At 44.1% G+C, this 20,129-nt stretch overlaps 1 protein-coding gene across 1 annotated transcript in view; it reads right to left on the bottom strand.

Annotated features, from left to right (window-relative positions):
• Positions 1-20,129, bottom strand: part of LOC141166639 (leukotriene B4 receptor 1-like) — a 116,033-nt gene that overhangs the window by 32,499 nt on the left and 63,405 nt on the right. The gene's annotated exons all lie outside the window — the stretch shown is intronic.

The following is a 20,129-nucleotide window of genomic DNA, read 5'->3' as shown; positions in this document are numbered from 1 at the left end:
AGGTATTTGAGTCTTATCATCGTCTTCCTCATTGTCTCCACCAACAGGAGTTACAGTTTGGGAATGAGGGTCTACATTATGGTCAGAACCTTCTGCGTCTGGTCCTGGATCCGACTCATAAAGATTCTGGGCATCAGTGCAGATCATTTCCTCGTCTGGATTCACAGAAGCGCTGGAGTCGACCTCTGATTCCCAGGCTATAGTATGAGTAAACAGCTCTGCAGACTCAACCATCTGTTCTACCTCACACTCAGACGGGCAGCTGGAGATTTGGGAGCTGTGAGGAAGCAAGTGCGATTTGGGTGACACCTTTGAGGACTGGAGTATTTGTGATGTTGAAGTTGATGTGGAGGAGAGCCCACTTAAAGGAGCACTTGATATCCGTTGAAGCACCTGCTGTTTTTGTGCCTCATCTGGAATTTGTAGCGATTGGCGTGGCCGTAAGAAAGGGATCTTATCACATTGTCCGCTAAAAGAAGTAGACATTTTAGTTTGGCTGGAAGATGGTCTTTCTTCTGCACCTACCCCACGGACACAACCTTTTTTCCCCTTCCCAACACGCCTATTCCCCTTTCCACCAGCAGCAGGCCTTTTTCCACTCATTTTGGTGGTTAACTAATTCACAACTCTGGAGTTGTTTGCACAAAAAAACAATGGATGGTAACCGAGCAGAGCTGAGTGGCCAAACTGTGGTATTAGGCCAAAACTATTGGCTGGGTTAGATGCAGAAAAAAATTATTTTTAATTTGCAACCTGATGGAGGTCAGTATAGATGGACTAATAGACCAAGTCCCACACACCGCTAGAAGCCCAAATATTTTTTCAGAGCTAGATGCAGAAAATTTTTTTATTCAATTTGCAACCTGATGGAGGTCAGTATAGATGGACTAATAGACCAAGTCCCACACACTGCTAGAAGCCCAAATATTTTTTCAGAGCTAGATGCAGAAAAAAATTATTTTTAATTTGCAACCTGATGGAGGTCAGTATAGATGGACTAATAGACCAAGTCCCACACACTGCTAGAAGCCCAAATATTTTTTCAGAGCTAGATACAGAAAAAAATTATTTTTAATTTGCAACCTGATGGAGGTCAGTATAGATGGACTAATAGAACAAGTCCCACACGCTGCTAGAAGCCCAAATATTTTTTCAGAGATAAATGAAGAAAAAAATTATTTTTAATTTGCAACCTGATGGAGGTCAGTATAGATGGACTAATAGACCAAGTCCCACACACTGCTAGAAGCCCAAATATTTTTTCAGAGCTAGATGCAGAAAAAAATTATTTTTAATTTGCAACCTGATGGAGGTCAGTATAGATGGACTAATAGACCAAGTCCCACACACCGCAAGAAGCCCAAATATTTTTTCAGAGCTAGATGCAGAAAAAAATTATTTTTAATTTGCAACCTGATGTAGGTCAGTATAGATGGACTAATAGACCAAGTCCCACACACTGCTAGAAGCCCAAATATTTTTTCAGAGCTAGATGCAGAAAAAAATTATTTTTAATTTGCAACCTGATGGAGGTCAGTATAGATGGACTAATAGACCAAGTCCCACACACCGCTAGAAGCCCAAATATTTTTTCAGAGCTAGATGCAGAAAAAAATTATTTTTAATTTGCAACCTGATGGAGGTCAGTATAGATGGACTAATAGACCAAGTCCCACACACTGCTAGAAGCCCAAATATTTTTTCAGAGCTAGATGCAGAAAAAAATTATTTTTAATTTGCAACCTGATGGAGGTCAGTATAGATGGACTAATAGACCAAGTCCCACACACTGCTAGAAGCCCAAATATTTTTTCAGAGCTAGATGCAGAAAAAAATTATTTTTAATTTGCAACCTGATGGAGGTCAGTATAGATGGACTAATAGAACAAGTCCCACACGCTGCTAGAAGCCCAAATATTTTTTCAGAGATAAATGAAGAAAAAAATTATTTTTAATTTGCAACCTGATGGAGGTCAGTATAGATGGACTAATAGACCAAGTCCCACACACTGCTAGAAGCCCAAATATTTTTTCAGAGCTAGATGCAGAAAAAAATTATTTTTAATTTGCAATCTGATGGAGGTCAGTATAGATGGACTAATAGACCAAGTCCCACACACTGCTAGAAGCCCAAATATTTTTTCAGAGCTAGATGCAGAAAAAAATTTGTTTTAATTTGCAACCTGATGGAGGTCAGTATAGATGGACTAATAGACCAAGTCCCACACAGCGCTAGAAGCCCAAATATTTTTTCAGAGCTAGATGCAGAAAAAAATTATTTTTAATTTGCAACCTGATGGAGGTCAGTATAGATGGACTAATAGACCAAGTCCCACACACTGCTAGAAGCCCAAATATTTTTTCAGAGCTAGATGCAGAAAAAAATTATTTTTAATTTGCAACCTGATGGAGGTCAGTATAGATGGACTAATAGACCAAGTCCCACACACTGCTAGAAGCCCAAATATTTTTTCAGAGCTAGATGCAGAAAAAAATTATTTTTAATTTGCAACCTGATGGAGGTCAGTATAGATGGACTAATAGACCAAGTCCCACACACCGCTAGAAGCCCAAATATTTTTTCAGAGCTAGATGCAGAAAAAAATTATTTTTAATTTGCAACCTGATGTAGGTCAGCATAGATGGACTAATAGACCAAGTCCCACACACTGCTAGAAGCCCAAATATTTTTTCAGAGCTAGATGCAGAAAAAAATTATTTTTAATTTGCAACCTGATGGAGGTCAGTATAGATGGACTAATAGACCAAGTCCCACACACCGCTAGAAGCCCAAATATTTTTTCAGAGCTAGATGCAGAAAAAAATTATTTTTAATTTGCAACCTGATGGAGGTCAGTATAGATGGACTAATAGACCAAGTCCCACACACCGCTAGAAGCCCAAATATTTTTTCAGAGCTAGATGCAGAAAAAAATTATTTTTAATTTGCAACCTGATGTAGGTCAGTATAGATGGACTAATAGACCAAGTCCCACACACTGCTAGAAGCCCAAATATTTTTTCAGAGGTAGATGCAGAAAAAAATTATTTTTAATTTGCAACCTGATGGAGGTCAGTATAGATGGACTAATAGACCAAGTCCCACACACCGCTAGAAGCCCAAATATTTTTTCAGAGCTAGATGCAGAAAAAAATTATATTCAGTTTGCAACCTGATGGAGGTCAGTATAGATGGACTAATAGAATGATGCTATGCCCAAAAGATTTTACTTCACTAGGTGCAGTAAAAAAATTGGTATTCTATACACAGGTGTTATATCTTGCAACACAGATAGGCTACTCCACTGACTAACACACTCTGCAATAGGCCAAAAAGGATTAGCTTTGCTAGATTCAGCCAAATGCTGTGAAAAAAACTTGCACAGCACTGGCACAGACCTGCCTGGCAAAAACTGATAGGAACTCATGTAACCTAGTCCTGAAAAGGACTCCAATTACAATTAGTCTTTACTCCCACAACCTATCTATTTAAGAGCACAGACCTCCCTGATAAAAGTCGTAGGAAATGCTGTAACCTAGTCCTTAAAAGGACTGCAATCACAACTATTCCCTACTCCCAAGCTATCTGTATATTTGTGCGAAAATTGGCTTGAAATTAACAAGGTATAGCACACACAGCAACAGCGGTGCCGTCTAACACGCAGCTGCAGCAGTGAGAAAATGGTGGCGACGGGGAAAATGGCTTGGTCTTATAGGGCAAGGACATGTGACATACACTGCCAATCACACATGCCCTTGCTTGTGTGAAAAAAAGCACTTCGCTCCGTGTGTGCGCTGCTGATAGGCTGACAGATTGCACCTCCCCACTGCAAATGCGGGAAAGAGAAAAAAAAATGGAGATCTTCATTGTTCCTGCAGAGATCCATCCCCTGCCCCTCCCCCCGCCCCGCTGTACACTCAAACTGCGTATTAACATTAATTTTCATCATTACTGAGAAAAAATCCAGTTATGATTTTGGTGCACGAACAGTTATCGAACATAACCTCTAACAGCCGAATTTTTCTCAAATTGTTCGTGTTCGCCGACCGGCTCGAACACCGCCCAAAACAGCTCGAATTTGAGATTGGCGAACAGTTCGAGTAGAACAACGCTCATCTCTAGTAACGGCTACCCACGTCGTACTGTGCTCACCAGGTGAGGGGCTCAGACAACTCCCAGATAACTTTGGAGCGCTTCACAGGACCCCCTTTGTGTGTCCTTTGTCTGGCCTTTCTTACCAACCCTTCTGTCCGGCTGCCTCGGGCCTCCTCTTGGTAAACTTGGCGCTAGTTTCCCTGACCCTATGTGGTGCCTTCCTAGCGGGTGTAGCGAGGGGCTGCGCCACATAAAATGTCACAGCCTCCGGTTTCTAGCTGAGGGTCGTTTCCTGCCTCCACTAGTTTCGGGGACCCGTCTCCCCCTTTGGCCTGACCCCTCCACGCAGGTGGATTCGGGCGTGCGGTGGCGACTCGCCCGTCCGCACCCCTGGTATCCCTTCGTTCCTCGTTCCTGGAGCCTTCTCCTCTCCTCTTCCTTCCTTCTCCCTCTTCCAGGCCTGGGCCTCTGTTACTAGGCCCGCCTCCGGAGCAGAGCTCATGCAGAGCCCCTGCTCCCTGTCACTTCTGCTCAGACTTCTCTGCACTGAACTAAGATGGTGCCCACCTTTTATACTCCCTTCTCAATGCACCCAGGAACTGCTTCCTCCCTGCTCCTGCACTACAGGGTTCCCCTTCCTCAGTGTTCCCTCCCCCCACTCCAGCCAGGGACAGGGACTGTCGTGCCCATCTCAGGGGCATATTGGTCGCCCTGCCCCACGGCAATGTGGTGTAATGCATGCAGGTGTCGGGTCCTGATCCACACTTCATCCTTACCTGAGAGTGAGATATCACACCTCTGGGTGAGGTGCAATACCTCTGTAGCAACCGAGCCCTCAGGGTGCTACAGTTCCATTTATCTTCAGCCTAGGTGACGTATTGCGATACAGGGCCGTGATTTTGGCTATAAAAGGGTCTCCTAGACCCCTACCCCAAGCTTTTTAAGAGAATCATATATGGCGTGCCAGAAGAGTCTATGGAATGCTTTCTCAGCATCCAACGAGAGTATCTAATTACAAATTTTTAACTGGATCTAGCCCAGGAAATACTTTGTGCCTAGTAGCAGTGTCTGCTAGTCAGCGGATTATCCCGGCTGTTAAGCAAGCTACACCACCTGTAGTTTTGACACTTAATTTTTTCAAAGGAAATGCTTCGGGACCACGGGATACTCAGTGAAGAGCATCAGGAGGCACCCCAAGGCATAGGGGCTGGGACTGGCAGTAGGATGCCTTGCGGTGGACAGCGGAGCTCGATCCTTATAAAAGCTTTTTAACTGCAGCAGCTTTAGTGGACGCTACTGGAGCTGGAATTACGCGGCTGCTGGCATGAGACTTGCCCTCCAATAGATCCTTGTAAATGGATTTAAAGTGTATTCATTCAAATTAGAGAGACAATTTAAATTAAAAAGCTTAGAGCTGCCTCCACCACAGGGGGGCTCGCTCAACCCACCAGCGGACAGGCACCAGTATTGGGAGAGGGGGGCTGGCCGTCAGGGTTCACCGCGGCTCTGGCACAAACCCGGCGACACGGAGGTGGCACGGGCAGGAGCGGACTGGCCGTGTCGGCTTCTCACTTTTTGGATTTTAGAAGGGCATGACATGCCTATATCTGTGTGCCCCCCCTCCTTTTACTCCTCCACCTCTTTTCTTTTCGCATGACTATATGTACTTGTCACTTTTCCATGTGTTAGTTGTGTCTTCTGAGCAGTTTGTCAGCTTTTGGACACCTTTGAAGGTGTTTTCTATGTGTTTCTATGTGTTTTTGTTTGCCTGCCATTGGTTTTAACGGTGTTCGAAGGTGTTCGACGAACAGTTCGGCGAACACACGGGTGTTCGACGAACCGAACCGAACTCGAACACTACGGGGGTGGCTCAACACTAGTCTCTACGTTATAAACTTCTGTGAAACAACTGGTAGTTTAAGGTGCTTACCACACATCTAGATACATTCCTTGAGGGGTCTAGTTTCCAAAATGTAGTCACTTGTGGGGAGTTTCCACAGTTTAGGCACATCAGGGGCTCTCCAAGCGCAACAAGGTATCCACTCTCAATTCCAGCCGATTTTGTGTTCAAAAGGTCAAACGGTGCTCTTTCTTTTTTGAGCCCTGCCGTGCTCTCAAACTGTGGTTTTCCCCTCACATATGGGGTTGTAGAGATGGTACTCATTCAGGTGTGGTGTGAGGCAAACAGGAGGCATGTTCCTTTAAATGTTCATGGCGGTTTATTGGCTTCATAAACCGATCAGAAAGTAAAATGCAAACAAACAACCTTTAGGGCAGGCAAAAACAAAGTAAACAGTCCTTTAAGCAATGTCTTTGGTAAACCGGACCTGTGGTCACACAGGTTGGTACGTATCCAGCACACAGCTCAGCCTGGAGACAACACACAGGAGGCCTTCTCCCTCCAAACACAGACCATATGCCAAACAACAGCCTCCATTAAGTAGGCTGTGAATCACACCCAGAGGTGAGGTTATCGGGTAGAAAGACCCACCCATCTCTCAAACTACCCGTAACCTGGTTCCAGGTGCACTAATTAGTCCTCTTAGTTCTTAGTGCATGCATGTGCTAGAGAAAATACTTTGGGTTACATCACAGAGACCAGCCATCTCTGTGATACATACCTCCCATCGACTACGCGACCATTAGCCACCTTACAGGGTATTGAAGTAGTCAGGAGAAATTGCTCAACAATTTTTGGGGTCTATTTTCTCCTGTTACCTTTGTGAAAATAAAAAACTGAGACTAAAACATCATTTGTGTGAAAAAAAATGTTATTTGATTTTTTGTTTTCACAGCTCAACGTTATAAACTTGTGTGAAGCACCTGGGGGTTCAAGGTGCTCACCACGCATCTAGATAAGTTCCTTAAGGGGTCTAATTTCCAAAATAATGTCAATTTTGGGGGGTTCCACCATTTAGGCACATCAGGGGCTCTCCAAACGCGACATAGCATCCACTCTCGATTATAGTCAATTTTGCATTCAAAAAGTCAAACGGTGCTCCTTCCCTTTCAAGCCTTGCCGTGCACCCAGACAGAGGTTTTCCCCCAAACTTGGGGAATCAGCATACTCAGGAGAAATTGCACACCAATTATTGTGGTCCATTTCCTCCTTTTGCCTTTGTGAAAGTAAAAAATTTGGGTCTAAAGTAACATTTTTGTGAAAAAAAGTTAAATGTTAATTTTTTTCCTTCCACATTGCTTCAGTTCCTGTGAAGAACCTGAAGGGTTAATAAACTTCTTGAATATGGTTTGGGGCACCTAGAGGGGTGAAATTTTTGGAGTGGTCAAATGAGTCGCTTCAAATGTGATATGGTTCCTAAAAAAATGGTTTTATAAATTTTGTTGAAAATATGAGAAATCGCTGGTCAAATTTTAACTCTTCTAACTTTCTAACAAAAAAAATTTTGAACAAATCTAGATATCACCAGCATATTTAGTTATTTAATTATTTTTACAAGCTGATTTTATTGAATATTTGTGTAACATCCATGAGAAATAACTCTCAGAAGACTTTTCTATTTTTCTTCCCCTTTAGTTTCCCACCCATCTTTTCCCTGATTCCTCCCCTTCCCTTTTTCTTTCCTTAAATATTTACCCCCCTCTTCCTCATCCCCCCCTCTCTTAATGCCTTTTTCCCCTCCCCCTTTTTTTTCCTTTTCTTTCCGCTTCCTTATACATATCTTATATTTTGTGTGATTTAAACTCAAGTAATTTAATTTAAATATTTTGTTTAGTCCCTAAAATATAATCTTAATCTATATGTTCTTTTATTCATATTCTATTTGTATTATATATTCTATAAATATTGGAATCTCTTATTTCCCTACCCTTATATTGTTAAAATAATTTAATAAAGATTATTTAAACAAAAATAAAAATGTGTTGCAAAAATTGTGCTGATGTAAAGATGACAATAAAAAAATTTGGGGCTAAAGTAACATTTTTGTAAAAAAAGTTAAATATTCATTTTTTCCTTCCACATTGCTTCAATTCCTGTGAAGAACCTGAAGGGTTAATAAACTTCTTGAATATGGTTTGGGGCACCTAGAGGGGTGCACTTTTTGGAGTGGTAATAAATGTTATTTATTAACTATTTTGTGCGACATATCTCACTGAATAAAAATTAGAACTTTGAAAATTATGAAATTTTAAATTTTTTTGCCAAATTTCTGATTTTTTCACAAATAAACACGTCATATCGAAAAAATTGTTACCACTATCATGAAGTACAATATGAAGCATTCCAGAGTTATTACCTCATAAATTGACACTGGTCAGATTTAATAAACGAGGCCCATTCATTAACCCCTTTCTGATGTGAGACGTATCTATACGTGGCCTGATGATTGCATTAAAATTCCAGCGCAATCTTAGCTAAGGGTAGATGGCATCATTGTCCCGGGCGACACCCCCCCGCAACTACGATTGCTATGATTGGCTGTTCAATTCTGAACAGCTAATTGCAGCATTTCTCAGTGTTTCAGGCAATCAGATTGCCTGAAACACTGATGTCCAGCCTACGATCGGTGCTTTAAGAGCACTGATCATAGGCTGGTGCCTGGTGCTTTCCCTGAGCCAGCTCTGATGATGACATTGATCACACCAATCACAGGACACCGATGCGCTGTTACCTGACAGTGACTGCCCTGTACTTCCTCATTGTAGCTGCTGCCTGATGCCTGCTGGTGAAGACAGACGTAAGAAGATTTTTTAATCCCTGATCCATGCCTCCCTGATCTCTCCTCATCCACCCCTATCCACCCTTGCCCCCTATTTTTACCACCACTACCCTTTTCTGCCACCGAGTGCTGATCAGTACTTGATCACTGATCAGTACCTGATCGCTCGATTTTTGGCAGGATTTTTTTTTTCGTGTGTCCTGCAGTGGTTGAGAACTGATCAGTGCCGCAAATCATTCATCAACGTCCGTGCTTGCTGTTTTCCATTACTTTTTTTTTTGTCCCTATCCATTTTTCTCACCCCACTTTGCAACACCACCTCCATGCACGCAGCCGCCGAGCGTTGATCAGTGACGCAAGTCACTGAACTGCACTCGTGCTTGCTATTTTCCACTTTATTTTTCACTGACTTTTTTCTCCACCCACCCCTTTGCACCAATCTGTGTGTGCGTCCTACAGCCGTTGAGCAACCTCCAGTTGTTGCTTTTTTTTTTTCAAAATAAAAAAAAAGTTTACACCAAGCACTCTCGCACACACACAACTGAATAAAGTTTGGTACTCACACAGACACCACATATATAAAAAAAATTTTGCTCCGCTCGTTTGAAACCCAGTATTCAGTGGAGGAGGCATACACTTTCCATGCCTCCGACACTGACAGTAAGGGTAAGGATCCCACCTTCCTTTATTTTTCCGACTCTGTCTCCTCTTCCTCCTCCTCCTCTTCCTCCTCAGGTGATGTTGACCTGCCACGAAGACGCCCCAGGACAGAAACTGAACAAGTGCCCACTGTTACTGGCCCCATATGGATCTGTGTGAGAGAACCTCAGGGTACACCCACAAGTTTAGGGTTTATGAAGGGAAGGACTCCCGGATTGAAACCCCTGAATGCCCCCCTGTCCTGGGAGTGAGTCAGAAAATTGTGTAGGATTTGGTGCACCCACTGCTGGATCCAGGTTACCACCTCTACGTGGATAATTTTTATACCAGCATCCCACTGTCCATCTCTGCGCGAGGTACCGCAGCCTGCGGTACTGCCGGCAAAAATCAGAGAGGACTCCCTAAGAAGCTACTTGGGCAGATGCTCAGAAGGGGAGAGAGCAGAGCCCAATTTAGCGACAACTTGCTGGTGGTCAAGTACAAAGACAAGAGGGATGTCCTTTTCTTGACCACCATACATGATGATGGCAGCACCCCCAGCACTGTTAGAGGTACCTCTACACAGGTCACCAAACCACACTGTGTACTGTGATACAACAAAAACAATGGGGGGAGTTGTGGTACAAGGAGTTGGAGTACCAAGGTGTGGTACAAGAAGATGGCCATGCAAATCGTACAGATGGCAATGCACAACGCTTTCCTGCTATCACAATGTTCAGGCCAGACCGCTATGTCATACTTTCAGTTCCAGTAGGTAGTGTTCAAGGCCCTGATATTTGGCAGCCGTGAAGGAGCGGTCCCCAGTAATTCCGGAACTGAAGGAGCTTGTATCGTACCAGGCCAACATCTCCCAGGGGAGGTCCCTCAAAGCACAAAACAAGGTAGGTCACAAAAGAAGTGCCAAATGTGTTGCAGAAGGGGAATACGCAAGGACACAATTTATCAATGTGACACCTGCCCCGACAAACCTAGTCTGTATATGAAAGAATGCTTCAGACTGTACCACACATACATGGACTACTGAATTCATTTCTGACTTACACAACTCACGTATGACAACCTGACGAACACAACACAACTCATGTATACTAATCTGATGCACTCTACACAACTCACATATGCCACTACATTAAAAAATACACATACCAGGAAACTGTAGATTAGTTAAAAAGGGGGCACTTGTTTGGCATTTCCACTGTTTAGGCACATCAGGGGCTGTGCAAATGCAACATGATGGCAGCAGACCATTCCATCAAAGTCTACATTCCAAAACGTGACTCCTTCCCTTCCAAGCCCTGAGGTGCGCCCAAACAGTAGTTTTCTCCCACATACAGTATGGTATATCAGAGTACTCAAGAGAAATTGCACAACAGATTTTGAGATATCTTTGTGAAAACCCCATATTGGGTAACAGGATAAATTGTATAACAATTTTTGTAGTCCAATTTCTCCTGTTTCCTTTTGTGAAAATAAAAAAAAGTTTTGCTAAAATTACTAAAATTTTAGCGAAAAAAAGTTGGATGTTCATTTTTTCCTTTCACATACCATTAATTGCTGTGAAGCACCTGAAGGGTTAATAAACTTCTTGAATGTGGTTTTGAGCACCTTGAGTGGTGCAGTTTTTAGAATGGTGTCACTTCAAATGTGATGAGGTCTCTAAAAAAATGGTTTTGTAAATCTTGTTGGAAAAATGAGAAATCCCTGGTCAATTTTAACCCTTATAACTTCCTAAGAAAAAAAAAATGTTTGTTCCAAAATTGTGCTGATGTAAAGTAGACATGTGGGAAATGTTATTTCTTAACTATTTTGTGTGACATATCTCTCAGACTTCAGGGCATGAAAATTCAAATTTTGAAAATTGCAAAATTTCAAAATTTTAGCTATATTTCCGATTTTTTCACAAATAAACCCCAGTCATATCAAATAAATTTTACCACTATCATAAAGTACAATATGTCAATATGTCATGAAAAAACAGTCTCAGAATCAGTGGGATCCATTATTAGAGATGAGCGTTGTTCTACTCGAACTGTTCGCCAATCTCAAATTCGAGCTGTTTTGGGCGGTGTTCGAGCCGTTCGGCGAACACGAACGATTTGAGAAAAATTCGGCTGTTCGAGGTTATGTTCGATAACTGTTCGTGCACCAAAATCATAACTGGATTTTTTCTCAGTAATGATGAAAATTAATGTTAATACGCAGTTTGAGTGTACAGCGGGGTGGGGGGAGGGGCAGGGGATGGATCTCTGCAGGAATAATGAAGATCTCCATTTTTTTTTTCTCTTTCCCGCATTTACAGTGGGGAGGTGCAATCTGTCAGCCTATCAGCAGCGCACACACGGAGCGAAGTGCTTTTTTTCACACAAGCAAGGGCATGTGTGATTGGCAGTGTATGTCACATGTCCTTGCCCTATAAGACCAAGCCATTTTCCCCGTCGCCACCATTTTCTCACTGCTGCAGCTGCGTGTTAGACGGCACCGCTGTTGCTGTGTGCGCTATACCTTGTTAATTTCAAGCCAATTTTCGCACAAATCTACAGATAGCTTGGGAGTAGGGAATAGTTGTGATTGCAGTCCTTTTAAGGACTAGGTTACAGCATTTCCTACGACTTTTATCAGGCAGGTCTGTGCTCTTAAATAGATAGGTTGTGGGAGTAAAGACTAATTGTAATTGGAGTCATTTTCAGGACTAGGTTACATCAGTTCCTATCAGTTTTTGCCAGGCAGGTCTGTGCCAGTGCTGTGCAAGTTTTTTTCACAGCATTTGGCTGAATCTAGCAAAGCTAATCCTTTTTGGCCTATTGCAGAGTGTGTTAGTCAGTGGAGTAGCCTATCTGTGTTGCAAGATATACCACCTGTGTATAGAATACCAATTTTTTTACTGCACCTAGTGAAGTAAAATCTTTTGGGCATAGCATCATTCTATTAGTCCATCTATACTGACCTCCATCAGGTTGCAAATTGAATATAATTTTTTTCTGCATCTAGCTCTGAAAAAATATTTGGCCTTCTAGCAGTGTGTGGGACTTTCTCTATTAGTCCATCTATACTGACCTCCATCAGGTTGCAAACTGAATATATTTTTTTCTGCATCTACCTCTGAAAAAATATTGGGCTTGTAGCTGTGTGTGGGACTTGTTCTATTAATCCATCTATACAGACCTCCATCAGGTTGCAAACTGAATATAATTTTTTTCTGCATCTACCTCTGAAAAAATATTTGGGCTTCTAGCTGTGTGTGGGACTTGTTCTATTACTCCATCTATACTGACCTCCATCAGGTTGCAAATTGAATATAATTTTTTTCTGCATCTAGCTCTGAAAAAATATTGGGCTTCTAGCTGTGTGTGGGACTTGTTGTATTAGTCCATCTATACTGACCTCCATCAGGTTGCAAACTGAATATATTTTTTTCTGCATCTAGCTCTGAAAAAATATTGGGCTTCTAGCTGTGTGTGGGACTTGTTCTATTAATCCATCTATACAGACCTCCATCAGGTTGCAAACTGAATATAATTTTTTTCTGCATCTAGCTCTGAAAAAATATTTGGCCTTCTAGCAGTGTGTGGGACTTTCTCTATTAGTCCATCTATACTGACCTCCATCAGGTTGCAAATTAAAAATAATTTTTATCTGCATCTACCTCTGAAAAAATATTTGGGCTTCTAGCTGTGTGTGGGACTTGTTCTATTAGTCCATCTATACTGACCTCCATCACGCTGCAAATTCAAAATAATTTTTTGTCTGCATCTAGCTCTGAAAAAATATTTGGCCTTCTAGCAGTGTGTGGGACTTTCTCTATTAGTCCATCTATACTGACCTCCATCAGGTTGCAAATTAAAAATAATTTTTATCTGCATCTAGCTCTGAAAAAATATTTGGGCTTCTAGCTGTGTGTGGGACTTGTTCTATTACTCCATCTATACTGACCTCCATCAGGTTGCAAATTGAATATAATTTTTTTCTGCATCTAGCTCTGAAAAAATATTGGGCTTCTAGCTGTGTGTGGGACTTGTTGTATTAGTCCATCTATACTGACCTCCATCAGGTTGCAAACTGAATATATTTTTTTCTTCATCTACCTCTGAAAAAATATTGGGCTTCTAGCTGTGTGTGGGACTTGTTCTATTAATCCATCTATACAGACCTCCATCAGGTTGCAAATTGAATATAATTTTTTTCTGCATCTAACCCAGCCAATAGTTTTGGCCTAATACCACAGTTTGGCCACTCAGCTCTGCTCGGTTCCCATCCATTGTTTTTTTGTGCAAACAACTCCAGAGTTGTGAATTAGTTAACCACCAAAATGAGTGGAAAAAGGCCTGCTGCTGGTGGAAAGGGGAATAGGCGTGTTGGGAAGGGGAAAAAAGGTTGTGTCCGTGGGGTAGGTGTTAAAGCAACAGTAACATCTGCAGAAGAAAGACCATCTTCCAGCCAAACTAAAATGTCTACTTCTTTTAGCGGACAATGTGATAAGATCCCTTTCTTACGGCCACGCCAATCGCTACAAATTCCAGATGAGGCACAAAAACAGCAGGTGCTTCAACGGATATCAAGTGCTCCTTTAAGTGGGCTCTCCTCCACATCAACTTCAACATCACAAATACTCCAGTCCTCAAAGGTGTCACCCCAATCGCACATGCTTCCTCACAGCTCCCAAATCTCCAGCTGCTCGTCTGAGTATGAGGTAGAACAGATGGTTGAGTCTGCAGAGCTGTTTACTCATACTATAGCCTGGGAATCAGAGGTCGACTCCAGCGCTTCTGTGAATCCAGACGAGGAAATGATCTGCACTGATGCCCAGAATCTTTATGAGTCGGATCCAGGACCAGACGCAGAAGGTTCTGACCATAATGTAGACCCTCATTCCCAAACTGTAACTCCTGTTGGTGAAGACAATGAGGAAGACGATGATGAGACTCAAATACCTGATTGGAGCGACAACTTTAGATTTTTGTCAGGGCAGGAACAGGTTGGCTCTGAGGACGACGGGTGTGATAACGCACAGGGTGATGATGATGAGGTTGGAGATCCCACTTCCTGTCAACCCACAGTCAGCCAAGAGATGAGGTCAGCAGAGGAGGTGGAGGAAGATGCTAGTGACGACGAGGTCAGGTTGCGCCTTCCTGGACAGAGACGTAGTACTGGAAGCACGTCAACAACTGCATCCTCAAACACAACTCTGCCTCTCACCACAAGTCGTGGTGGCTCTTCAGGTCGCATGGGTGCTAAGCCTTGCATAGCCTGGGCATTTTTTCAGATCGATAAAGATGACCCAACTCGTGTTATCTGTAAAATTTGTCAGCAAAAGCTAAGTAGAGGCCAAAAAATACATAGTTTGAGTAGTTCATGCATGAACCGGCACATGGACATGAAGCATAAGTTGCAGTGGGAAGTTCAGTGTGCTACAATGCGGCCTAGCCGGCCGGGCCAACCACCGTCTGCCATATCTTGTGCATCCGCGGCCTCTTCATCCTCTGTGACTGGGGGGACAGCAGTCACACCGGTTTTGGGGCGCAGACCTGCCACCTCTGTACCCGCAACAGCCAGCGTGATTGGCAGGTCATCATTTTCTTTGGAGGTGGTAACACCAGCTGGTGTTGAGCGCTGTCCGACATCGATAGCACCACCTTTGGATCAAGGCAACCTAACATGTCCGCCTGCATCTTCCTCACAGACCGGCAGTTTGCCGGGGACACCCTTATCAACCCCGTCTAAGCACAATAGCCAGCCCTCGGTCCCTCAGATGTGGACAAGTAAAAGACCATTTCCTCCTAGCCATGAGAAAGCTAAGAGGTTGAATTTCACCATCTGCAAGCTCTTGGCTACAGAAATGCTGCCTTTCCGCCTGGTGGACACAGAGGATTTTCGAGACCTTATGTCCGTCGCAGTGCCCCAGTACCAGATGCCCAGTCGGCACTACTTCTCAAAGAAAGGTGTGCCTGCGCTCCACCAGCATGTCGCACACAACATCACCGCTTCTTTGAGAAACTCTGTGTGTGACAGGGTGCATTTCACCACAGACACTTGGACGAGTAGGCATGAACAGGGGCGTTACATGTCGCTGACTGGGCACTGGGTAACTATGGTGACAGCAGGACAAGGGGCTGCTGTCCAAGTCTTGCCGTCCCCACGAGTTGTGCGTCAATCCTCTTTATGTCAAAGTTCCTCCACTGCTTCTGCCTCCTCAACCTCCTCTCGGTCTTCCACCTGCACCCAAAGCCTGTCTGGTCATGCCACAAGCTTTCTAACTGCGCAGAAGGGATCCTGCACACCTCCTTACTATGCTGGCAGTAGGGCTCAACGTCATCAGGCGGTTTTTACTTTGAAATGTCTGGGAAATGTGAGTCACACAGCTGAGGAGTTGTGGTCAGCTCTGGAGAACCAATTTCATGAATGGTTGTCTCCACTGGACCTGACACCAGGGAAGGCCGTGTGCGACAATGCTGCAAACCTGGGTGCGGCCCTTCGCCGGGGCAATGTCACACACGTGCCTTGTATGGCTCACGTGTTGAACCTGGTTGTCCAGCAATTTTTAGCCCACTATCCCAGACTAGATGGCCTTCTGCAGAGGGCACGGTCGCTGTGTGCTCACTTCCGCCGTTCGCATACCGCAGCTCAGCGACTTACATCTCTACAGAAGTCGTTGGGCCTGCCACTTCACCGGCTAAAATGCGATGTGCCTACCCGGTGGAATTAAACTCTGCACATGTTGCAGCGACTGTGGCAGCACCGACAAGCCCTGGTGCAATACGTTCTGACGTATAGCCTGGGTCAACGAGATCCAGAGGTGGGGCAAATCACGCTGGAGGAGTGGTCTCAGATCAGGGACCTATGCACCCTTCTGCACAGTTTTGAAATGGCGACGAAGATGTTTAGTGCTGACGATGCCATTATCAGCATGACTATTCCGGTGATTTACATGCTGGAGCACATGTTAAACAGAATTCGGAGTCAGGTGGTGGCACAAGAGGAGGTGGAGGAAGTAGAGGAGGAGGAGTTGTATGCGGAAGGGCTAACATCTGCAAGGTCCAGACGGTCGGCAGCACCAAGGCGGCAGGCATGTGAGGGTGGGGGAGATGGTTTTACCAGGGTGCATGGTAGCAGCCAAACTAGTGAGGAAGGTGCAGGAGCCCAGGAAGAAATGGAGGACGAACTGATGGAAGACTCATCAGATGAGGGAGACCTTGATCACATTTCTGTTGTGCGAGGTTGGGGGGAGAGGACAGAGGAAGGAAGCATGATTGTTACCTCGCCACCAACACAACAGGGACTTGGTGCTCCTGGATGCGCAACACACATGAGTGCCTTCTTGCTGCACTACCTGCAACATGACCCTCGAATTGTGAGAATTAGAAATAATCCTGACTACTGGGTTGCCACACTGTTAGATCCCCGGTACAAAAGTAAATTTGCAGAAATTATTCCTGCCATAGAAAGGGATGCACGCATGCAGGAGTATCAGCAGAGACTGTTGCAGAATCTTACATGTGCTTTTCCACAAAACACCAGTGGTGCACGTAGTGAATCTCACAGTTCCAACTTGCCAACCATGGGACTGTCAAGTGTTCAGCACTCAAACCATAACAGAACCACAGTATCTGCTGGTAACATCAATTTTGCGCAATCATTTCACCACTTTTTTAGCCCATCCTTTGCAAGGCCACAGGAGACAAGAAGTCTGACACATAGTCAACGCCTAGAGACGATGGTACAGGAGTATCTCCAAGTAAACATTGAAGCCATGACTGTGTCACTGGACCCTTGCTCTTTTTGAGCTTCCAATCTGGATAAATGGCCGGAGCTAGCCACTTACGCCTTGGAGATCTTGTCATGCTCCGCAGCCAGCGTTCTGTCTGAACGTGTGTTCAGCGCTGCTGGTGGTGTGCTGACAGATAAGCGCACGTGGCTCTCCACTGATAATGTAGACAGACTCACGTTCATAAAGATGAACAAATCATGGATCCGAAACGACTTTTCTACCCCTGTGTCATCCTGGGGAGAGTAAAAGATGGATGATTGGTTAAAATTACCCTACCAACCGTTTTAAGCTTTCAAATTACTAATCATGTTTATCTGTATCTTGGCTGGAAAATAATTTGGGCTTTGTAGCAGTGTGCAGCACTGATTCTATTAGGCCATCTATAATAAGCTCCACCAGATTTAAAATTACTAATCATGTTTATCTGTATCTTGGCTGGAAAATAATTTGGGCTTTGTAGCAGTGTGCAGCACTGATCCTATTAGGCCATCTATACTAAGCTCCACCAGATTTAAAATTAATAATAATTTTTAGCTGCATCTAGCCCGGAAAATAATTTTGGGGCTCCGAGATGCGCAAGACACATAAGTGCCTTCTTGCTGCACTACCTGCAACATGACCCTCATATTGTCAGAATTCGAAGTAATCATGACTACTGGGTTGCCACACTCTTAGATCCCCCAAACTTTTCGATCAACCTTTTCATTTTAATAAAGACCAAAAAAATGGTCATTTTTGAAATTATAAGCATTAGCAGGTTATTAGAAACTGAAATCAAACAGTTTTCAACTCAAAACTTTATTCTAGGTGATGTTACATTTTCACATAGGACCCCTTGTTCGAAAGGAGCTTCTGAACTCTCTCGTCCATTGAATTTTTCAGGTTTTGGATGGTTTCTGCTTCAATTGTTTTGCATGAGGACAGAATACCCTCCCAGAGCTGTTGCTTAGATGTGAACTGCCTCCCGCCATCATAGACACTCCTTTTGATGATGCTCCAGAGGTTCTGAATGGGGTAGAGGTCAGGGGAGCATGGGGGTCACACCGTAAGTTTGTCCCCTTTTATGCCCATATCAGCCAGAGATGCAGATGTTTTATGTGCAGCATGAGATGGTGCATTATCATGCAAAAAAATGATCTTGCTGTGAAATACACGGTTCTTCTTCTTGAACCATGGCAGGAAGTGCTGTTTGAGAAAATCCACATACATTATGGAGTTCATCTTTAGCGCCTTCAGGGATCCTAAAGGGGCCGACAATCTCTCTCCCCATGATTCCAGCCCAAAACATTACTCCACCTCCTCCTTGTTGGCGCTGTAGCCGTGTTTGCGTGGGGTGTCCATCAACCAGCCATCCTCCACTCCATCCATCTGGACCATCGAGCGCTGCACGTCACTCATCCGTGAACAAAACAGTTTTGAAATCAGTCTTCATGTAATGTTTGGCCCACTGGAGCCGTTTCTGCTTGTGTGAAGTGGATAGAGGAGGTCGACAGGATGGCGCATGCACAGCTGCAAACCTCTGAAGGACCCTGCATCTTGTTGTTCGGGGGACGTTGGAGGCACCAGCAGCTTCAAAAACTTGTCTGCTGCTATGACAAGGCTTTTTTGCCGCTGCTCTTTTAACCTGACGTAATTGCCTGTAGGAAAGAGTCCTCAATTTGCCCTTATCAGCACGCACACATGTGTACTGTGTATCAGCTACATACTTCTTGATTGCCAAGACACTTCATCCTGATCATCGCACAGTGTTGATTGTAGTCATGCCTTGACCTAAACACTCCACAATTTGTTGCTTCTCAGCAGCCGACACATCCTTTTTCTTTCCCATTTTGGCAGAAAATGTAGGCTGCTTAATAATGTGAGACAGCCTTCTTATGTAGTCTTGCCTTTCATTGGACACACCTGCCAAACTAATTAGCACAGGTGTCTGCAATTGCTTACAGTGATATAAAGAGCCCTGACACACATCACCATCAATGAGTTTAACTGACAAACAAACAAATTCTTCCCTTATCACTCCTAAACACTTTTTGCATAATAATTTGGAACACAGTGTACATTTGCTTTTCCACAAAACACCAGTGGTTCACGTAGTGAATCTTACAGTTCTAACTTGCCAACCGTAGTCTGTATGGAGTTGTTCAATAAAGGGCCCAAAATTAAGATAACATAGATGGGAGAGGTCTCTATGAATAGGAATTCCTAAGTATTTGATACCCTGTGAGGGCCAGGCAAAGGGAAAGTTGGACTGGATGGAATCCTATATGGATTTGGGGAGGGAGACATCGAGGGCCTCAGACTTCGCTGCATTGATTTTAAAATTTTACCATGTAACAAAGTGATCTATTTCAGCCATAACAGCATGGATGGATATATGTGATTGAGTGATATATACTAGGACATCATCAGCAAATAGAGAGCACTTGTACTCTGTGCCTCTCACCTCAATCCACCTAATATTGGGGTTATGGCGAATTGATGAGAGCAGGTGCTCCGTCACTAGGATGTATAAGAGAGGGGACAGAGAACATCCCTGCCTTGTCCCATTGGTGATTGTGAAAGGTGATGAAAATGTTCTGACGCGCCCCCTGGGCCTTGGGACACCCGGAGCCGGACCCTTTTTGGTGGATGCTGGTGGTTGTAGTCTCCGTGGCGGCGACCCGGTTCCGTGGCTCAGGGCGGTCAAACCAGTGGCGGAACTATTTATGTGGTTTTGATGTTTAAATGTCCGACTACGCCACCCGTGGATTGCGGTCAGAGTGAATCGCCGCTCCAGGGCAGACCGCTGAGGCTGGTGTTGTGGGTGCAGCAGAGCGTAGGATAACTCCCCACGGGAGGAGTATAGCCTCAGGGCAGTGTATGCGGAGGATGGGGGTGATGGTGCAGGGCAGCAGCAGTAACGACACGGAGTCAGTGATGCAGTCCAGGGCCT

Source organism: Phyllobates terribilis, unplaced genomic scaffold, assembly GCF_046119375.1.
Source record: "Phyllobates terribilis strain yellow unplaced genomic scaffold, ASM4611937v1 Scaffold_1__5_contigs__length_1240528914, whole genome shotgun sequence".
Lineage (NCBI taxonomy): Eukaryota > Metazoa > Chordata > Amphibia > Anura > Dendrobatidae > Phyllobates > Phyllobates terribilis.
This window is presented reverse-complemented; position numbering and strand designations above follow the sequence as displayed.